Source organism: Octodon degus, unplaced genomic scaffold (genome assembly GCF_000260255.1).
Source record: "Octodon degus isolate 3935 unplaced genomic scaffold, OctDeg1.0 scaffold00178, whole genome shotgun sequence".
NCBI lineage: Eukaryota > Metazoa > Chordata > Mammalia > Rodentia > Octodontidae > Octodon > Octodon degus.
Genome location: NW_004524754.1, coordinates 4871280 through 4879984, shown reverse-complemented (window position 1 = coordinate 4879984; position 8705 = coordinate 4871280). Strand labels below are relative to the sequence as shown.

General features: G+C 38.4%; 1 pseudogene; it reads right to left on the bottom strand.

Moving 5' to 3' along the window:
• The window catches only part of LOC101568915, a 63879-nt pseudogene that overhangs the window by 1543 nt on the left and 53631 nt on the right, over nucleotides 1–8705 (bottom strand).

Below are 8705 nucleotides of genomic sequence, written 5' to 3'. Positions count from 1 at the left end.
CAATGAGTAGAAAATTTCAAACTAATAGTGTTTAGACAAGATATTACGTCTGCATCTTGTAGTATAAATAACTACTGTGAAGACAACAATATACAATGTATTAATTATTGTAGCTGTATAACTAATCTGTTTTGAAACTTATTACTACTTTCTCAATACAATTATTTTTAAAAGATTCTCATTTTCAGATGCACATGCAGATATACAGTCCAGAACTCAATAATTTTATTGTAGTTATTAACACAAAATTTAGTCTCTAAACTTCTTTGTGATTGTACAATAACAATAAAGCTGTAATTTAAAAATTTAAAAAATATACTGAGTGCTCTGCTTTTATTCAAAGCTAAGTTGTGAATGCTCATTGCTACCCTTCTTAAAATGCTCTCAATATTGTGAATGCTCATTGCTACCCTGCTTAAAATGCTCTCAATATGTGGAAAACTGAAACTTCTATCCTTGTTACTTGTTTTGCAAACTTGAAACTGTTTCTTTTTCTGCCAGAATAATGTAATAGATAATGAGTAGAATTCCTGGCCCAGGTGATCTTAAGAGAGGAAAGTTGAATCTTATTTAATTAATTAACAGCACATAGACCATGTGAGAAAGAATATGGATGGTCACTGGGGATCAGGTCAAACTGTGGAGCCCCAAATATGTCCACTTTCTGGTTCTTGTAGCCTTTCAGCATTGCCTCACACAACAAAAAGGCTTTGAAAACAGGACTAAAATAAAGATCTATTAGGGTCGGCCAGATAGCTCAGCAGACTAAAGCACCTGCTTAGGCAGAGCACAGTGGCTAGGGTTCTTTTGCCAAGGTTCAGGGCAGGCCATGCCCCTGGGCACAATGAGCCTATAATCTTAGAACTTACAAGTCTGAAAACAGGAGGATCACTATGAGTCCAATCTACATAGTGAGACCCTCTAGAACCTGTAATAAATACCAAAAAAGGGGGGCGTCTTTTCACCTTTGAGATAGCTCAGCAACCTAAGGAACCACCAGGCAAGTGCAAAGTCCCAAATATTATCCCCTGTACCCCATGCCATACTGGCCCTGAAAGTGAGAGTGGTGGCATGTGCCTGTGATCTGAGTGCTTGGGAGGCTAAAAACAGTAGAATAACTGCACGTCCGATCTGTGTAGTGAGATCATTTAGACTTTGTGCTGAATACATTAGTAATAGTAATAATATTAATAAAGATAATCTTGTTCACAGTGCAGTTATGTTGGATTTTGCAGAATAAGACAGATAGGCTCTGATTAATCATCTCATTCGAACTAATCATCTCTTTAGAACTGTACTATGAAATTGGAAAATCTTGCCAGACTGGTCAGAGGGAGATGTGACCATAGACATACAACTCTCCATTTGTACTTGGTTTGAAGAAGGAAGTAACCAGGAACTAAGGAATGGAAGCAACTTTTAGAATCTGGGAAAGGAAGGACATATCCTTCTTAGAGCCAGAGAAGAATGTAGTCCTACAGACACCTTGCTATCAATCTAGTCTGGTAAGATTGGACATCTATAAAACTGTAAGGTAATCAGTTCTATTATTTGAAGCCACTGATGGGTGTTAATATAGCAACAATAGGAAACAAAGAGGGTGGGCCTCCAGGATTTGCACCCAGAGGCAACTGAAGGGGATCCCTTCAGTTCAGCTGGGCTCTATAGAAAATGAGAGTGCTGAGAACTAGATCTGAGAAGGAAGGAGCAGAACTTCAGCTGAAGGAGGAGGAAATGACAGCACCTCATCTTCCTCTCTCCTAGAAAAACAGGCTCTCATCAGGAGCCTCCTCCTTTTCAGCTCTTTAGGCAGTAGTTCCAACATAACCATAGGGATCAGACAGTATCCTGGAGACACTCGCTCTCTATCCAAGACTGGACAGTGTGAGCAGACCTGAGCAGATGACCACTGCATCTTCCTTGTGCCAGCAGTCATGCTGTCCCCAGCTGTGGGAAGGGCACTTCCAAACGTGGGACTCCTCTCCTGTGCAGTTCAGCTCATCCAGCCAGATGTCACCTGAACCCTGCCCAAAGTGAGCAGACACCGTGGCATTGAGGGCCACTCCACAGCCCAGCTGTCTGCACACTACATCGGCATCACTCAGGTCCCAGCTGTCATCACAGATGGTGCCCCAGGATCCCTGGTACATGATCGCCACTCTCCCTGCACAGTGACTGTCTCCATCCACAAGGCGCAGTGGTCTGTTGTCTGAGGAGAGACAGAGTCAGATCAGTGGTGCTGACATGGGAAGGAGCAGGCTCTGTGCTGGGGATGTCCTCACCTTTGAAGTTGATAGGATCTTTGAGGCTGCAGAGCCTTCTGGGTCAGGGAGGGAGTCATTGCCCTGCGGCTGCAGTTGGGTCTCCTTTCCTGTAGAAAGGATGAGAGAGATTTAAAAACTGAGTTACACCAATGGCAGTCTAGTGCTGGCATCTGGGATGGCATCTGGGATATAGACGCAATGATTTCCTGTCTTCAGACATCATTTTCTGCATGGAAATTTCTGCTTCTGCCTATGCCAGACCATTCTCTTTTAAGTTTGAATGGTCTTATCAGCCACCTCTTTCTTATCATTCATTAAGAAATGTTTTATTACTGAAAGAAATAAGGTAGAAAATATAACATATTAACATTGGGAAATGTGGGCAAATGTGATTATGAAATGGTTATAAAATTGTTAAAACATTTTATAGATCTCAATTAATCAAAAAATTCCATAAAAATAAATTTGAAAACATGTCAAATAAAATTTTTATTCCTAGAACTTTACTGTACAAATAATGGTAACACCAAAAACATAAAGGTGACAGTCATGAAGGCACATGTTGTAATCCTAGGACTCAGGAGAATGAGACAATAGGACTGCAGTGAGTTTGAGGCCAAAGTAGGCTACAGTGTAAGTTCAAAACCAGCCTGAAGTACATAGTGAGACCTTGCCTCAAAAATAAATAAATATGTAGCAAAAATTGTCTAAAGGCCCTGATAGTAATTAAAAATCTAACCTGTAAATTACCTCCAAATTTATATCCAAGGTACATCTAATCTCAAAGTAGTACTTCTTTTTTTGGTGTTAACAATAACAAGATGATGCTAAATTTTATGCAATAATACATAAAACCAGTAAAAACCAACGCACTTCACAAGAAAAGCAACACAATTAGAGTAGCCACTTCAATTTCACTGAAGTTTCTCATATGTACTATAAAGTTATGGCAACTGAAGAGGCATGAAATTGGTTCAAGGATCAACAGATGCAGAGTGAAACAGAAGGGACTATAGGAACAAACTCTGACACAGTGGACCTCAGTTTATTACACAGGTGGCTTTGCTGTCAGAGAATAATATTTACAGGAAAGGATTCTGAGTCAATTGGATCCAAATATATTATACGACCTTTTGGCAAACGAAAACATAATGTGCAATACAATCCCCAGAAAGACTGAAAAACAAGAAAATTAATACATAATTTTGTGTGTAAGACAGCTTTTGAGAATATAATTGTCATTTTGGGCAGTTTTCTTGAATGCAATGAAAGAACACTCAGTGTATAGGTAACAGTTCCAAAATTGTTTTCAAATTGAAATTAAGAATTTGAGTTGAATATGGTAGTGCACATTGGAAATCCTAGCCCTCAGGAGGATAAAGCAGAATAACTGAAAGTTAAACCCCAACATAAGCTACTAAGTGAGGTCACAGCTAGTTTGGACTACACAATTAAATGCATCTCTCAGAAAACCAATAAAGAAAGTAAGTTTTCCTTACTTAGAGATTAAAAATGCAAATACATGAGTAAACAGTTCATCAAAGGTCTAAGCCCAGGTAACTTATACCACTATTGATTGAAATAGTTAAGATCTATTTTTTAAGTAGTTAAGACCCAGAAACAACTCAAATCTCTACAATCTGTTAACAGGATTGGTTCATGTGCATGTTCCAACTCTGTTGAATATCGAATGAGAATGAAATTCTGCTGAAAACAATAGATCAATTCCACTACACAAGTGAATTCCATATATGAATTGATTCAATGAAATGAGAAACAAAAGGAAAATCTAATGGCTCATGTGGCATCAACATAAATATGAAAAAAAATATTTCTGGTTAGCAGATTGTAAGTTTCCTGTGCAGAAAAGAAAAGCATCATTTGTGCCTGGTGGGATGTTCACTTGAATTGTGTGAGTTACTAGCATTGTTTTCTGGTCTGCACTGACATACTTAGCAGAGTTTTATACCTACTCTTATACATTTTTCTCAAGTGTGCTGGTTGACACCTATAATCACAGCACTCAAGAGGCTGAGGCAGGAGAATCCCTATGAGTTTGAGGCCTGCCTTAAGCACAAAGTGAAACCTGATTTCAAAAAAAGTAAATAAGTAACAATGTCTAACAATGCCTTTAAATACATTTCCATTAATGTCCCTTTATCTCACCTGAAATTGGAATGATCAGTGAGTAGAAACATTCACCATAGAAAATTCCACTTTGAAGTGAGTTCTCTCTGCTGTCTCCTGTGAGGTCTGTTACTCCAGGAGAATTCTGAACCCCATTCACCCTGACAGCTGTCCTACCTGAGCAGACCATGGAGGCCGTGTTCCCATGAGCACAGGGAGGAACACCCAGTGAAGTCACAGGGCAACTCCACAAGAAGGACTCAGCCCCAGAACAGTGGAATATGTCTCTTCCAATCTCATCACCTCCTTCCACAAAGTACGCTCCTCCTTTTGGGATGGAGATGGCAACTCCACAACCCAGCTGGCGGCATACAACATCCGCATTGGCCATACTCCAGTGGGAAGAGCAGAGCGCTCTCCAGCCCACAGAAGTGTTTACCTCCACCTGGCCCTCACACTGGGAGGTCCTGTTTTTCATGAGCCGGACTTCGGTGAACTCTAGGAGGAGAAAACAGGTTTTCAGCAACATCTGTCATTCTTCCTACTCACAGGCTCTCCAGTGATGCTAAAGCCTATCTCTTAATCTCACCTGAACAAACAATTTCAACAGCTCCACTATGTTGACAGCTTCCTCCAGAACAGGGTGCCCTAGGGCAGAACCAGAGCCCAGGCTCCTGACCCTCACAATGGAACTTTTCACCCCACACCTGTGGAATGACCTCTCTAGAAGGCACATCCCTCACAACAGAAACAGCTTTGCCACACTGCAGTTCTGCACAGATGACTTGGGCAGTGGCAAATGTGAAGTTATGATCAGACACTGGTATCCAGTCTCCTCCAGGATTCACTTCCACTCTCCCTGAGCAGGGTCCTTCTCTTCCATCCAGGCGCACAAATCCTATGGAAAAACTCAGCAAATAACTGTCCTGATTTGGAAAAAGGTTCTAACACATCAGAGGCAATGATGTCAAAGCTTTTATTTGTTTTGCTCCCAAGAATAAATTATGAAAAGATTGAACATTTGGTGTAAGAATAGATGCAAACTTGAAGCAAATTGAGAAGACATTTGTAGTGTTTGTTCAGAATGGCTGCATCCTATTGAGTGATAAATTATGGCATATCTTTACATTCATAAGAATATGTCATCCTATGACTTAAAAGGTCATATTTTTGTGTTCTTTTGCATATCTTCATGATTAAAACTTGCATGCCAAAGAGATATATGAAATGGAGTAATACTGAAGAAGAAACTAATTTTATATGATTAAAATAATCAGGAACTTTCAGATCATGCTTTCTCTTAAAGAAGATAAAAAGAAAATTTTGAACATGGATCAGAAGTGTTTAAAACATATTTATCTTCCCTTTTAATTTTTTTTGTCTTGTCTTAAAGGAATATTTTGTTACTAATGAGTATTTTGAGAAATCATGAGTCAGTTACTGAAGATGACTAAGAAGCAATTTCTAGTATGATTTCAGAGCCCTAGGAGACCAGCTGGTTACCGAAATTTTATATAACAACATTTATACTGAAGAAGTTTGTTTTGAGGTTCGAACTCACAGTGTTGCACATGTTGTGCTACTGCTTAGAATTAAGCTTGGACCAACCCTAACAAAGCAGTTCACCAGAGATTTCCTTTTGTTAACATTTCCAGAATGGTTTTCTTTCCAGTGTAAACCAATAAACTGAAATGAACAGCACAACTACTAATCTAATATCTTAAAGTGGTGACTTCAGACATCCTAACTAGATCTACACTTATTTCTCTAGGACATGGGTGTGATAAATGAAATTCTGGACTCTTAAACTGTGTCTGTAGGCTTATTTTATTCACCTTTTTGTTTCCAAGTCAAAACACCTGCCATGTACAACTTCAATAAGTAAAGATTTACTTTAGTTCACAATATCACAGGTTTCAGTCAACTGTCAGTTAGCTCCAAAGTAGAAACCTCAAGGCAAGAGAGCAGGGCAGGAGAAGGTTGCTTCTTTAAGGAAGTCAGGAATCAGAGCATTAGAAGTAGAACCAAGGAGGACGTGGTCAGGGACCTGATATAGTCCATCGGTTCATGTCCCCTGACTGAGATATACCCAGAAGGGCATTTTACTAATAATTTCTTAACGTTTCTCAGTCCAATCAAAATTATTTATATAAGGCCACCATTTATGACTTGACACCCAAGCACATCTCCTTAAACTTTATTAGCTTCCAAATAGAGACAGTACCAAAGTTACTGTTTCATCTAAAAATATATAAATATTCTGCATACAACTGAGAATGCATTAATTCCCTTATAAACAATCCCAACATTATTCAGATGTACAAGTCCAGTCTTCTCTGGGACTCAAGGCAAACTCTTAGGTGAACTCTATAAAATTAAGCTCAAGTTTCAGGCTCCCAAGATACAGTGTTACTGGATAAACATTCCCATTTCAAAAGGAAAGATAGAGGAATAGAAATCAATAGCATCAAACCAAGTAAAATCCAACTGAGCATATATCCTATGCTATAGTTCCATGACCAGTATCCATGAAATATGGTGATGTGCCATGAATTTAAAATAGCTTGCAGAGCCACACCTCTATGGTGTACATAGGGTTCTTCATAGGTCGGTCTGATATTTATGCATGAGAGATGTATTTGAAGGCAGTATTAAGGGTACACATATATTTTGTCTTGTTTCCAATATAAGAATGCTGGACTAGGGACATAACAGCAGCATAAGCCCTCAACAACATAAGCACTCAGGATCTCAATATCTTGAGTTTGATCCCCAGTACCAAAACAATGAAAGATAGAAGGTATAAATATAAGAATTCTTTCAGACTTTGCCATGTGCTGGGAACTTTATTAAGCCTGGGAATGTAGATTATAGAAAATACAATATGCTTAGTTTGTGGATGATTTACACATATTAGGGAGAAAAATATGCTGACAATTTAACACACTTGCAATATTCTTGAAATTCTTCAGTGAAGAAAGAAACCACCCCTTGGGGCTGCAGAGAGAGGTTGGCGGTCTAAGCACCTGCCCAGCAAGCACAACCACCTAGGTTGCAACCACCATGAGACACTGTATCAAATAAATAAATGATTTAAAAAAAATTAAAGAAAACCATCCTGGCAGAAAGCTCTTGGTATATATGATTCATTCTCATCTAAGGTAAAATAAAAATTTCAGTGAAATGCATTCCTGCCTGGCCTTGAGACCATACTGTTAAGTGAAGCAAGCCAGACACACAGGCTTAAATATCACATGATTTCCCTCATATGCAAAATCCAGGGTAAAATAGAAAAAAAAATAGAAGAGAGATGATAGGATAAAAGTGATAGATAATTTTCAAAGAAAAGGGGAAGTAAGAAATAGAGGGAGGAAGGGAGGACAAAGGACTCAGGGAGGGAAAATTGGGATGTGTTGTATACATGCACAAATTGCACATAAAGAATATAAACATTAGGTACAGGAAAAAAACAATATAAAAACAAAGGGATGATGGAGAGGCTTTAGGGAAAAAGCAACCTTTCTCCACTGCTGGTTGGAATGTACACTGGTACAAGCACTATGGAAACCAGTGTGGAGACTACTTTAAAAATTAAGACTGGAAACCAGATTCAAACCAGCAATCCTCCTACTGAGAATTTTCACAGATGAACTGAAAACACCATATCATAGTGACATGTGTGCACCTATGTTTATAGCAGCACAATCTGTGAAGCCAGATCTTGGATGCAACCAAAATGCCAGCTACCTGAAAAATGGATGAAAAAGATGTGATATTTTCATAAAATAGAGCATTACTCAGCTATAAATAATGATAAACTTGATGCCTTCATATATAAGTGGAAACCATTAAAAGATACACTCATATGTGAAATAAAGCAGACACACATGTGTAAATATCATATACTCTCCCTAGTGTAAGAAATCAAAAGAAGAAATAAAAACTGAAAAGTATAAAACAACTAATTGGATAGTGAGAATTTAAGGATTAAACAACAAAGAAAAGGAAAGGAGAAAAGCTAGGAAATATGGCAGAGGCAAAACCATACATTTATATAAACAAGGCAGTTAAAACAAAGATCCTGAGAATCTCCATGAGGTTTATGACACTAGGAGTTCATTGGTAGGATTCCCACCCTGATTAACTATATAAGCTACCTGTTAACTAATCAACTCCACTGAAGATATCAATGTCTAATACTAGGGCCATGCTGGAATCTCTGTCATTCTGGTCTTCTAAATGCATACAGTTTCTAATTTTATATGGCTTACTGCTATACTCTCTCAAGTAAATATTTGTTTTAAAAAAAGAAAA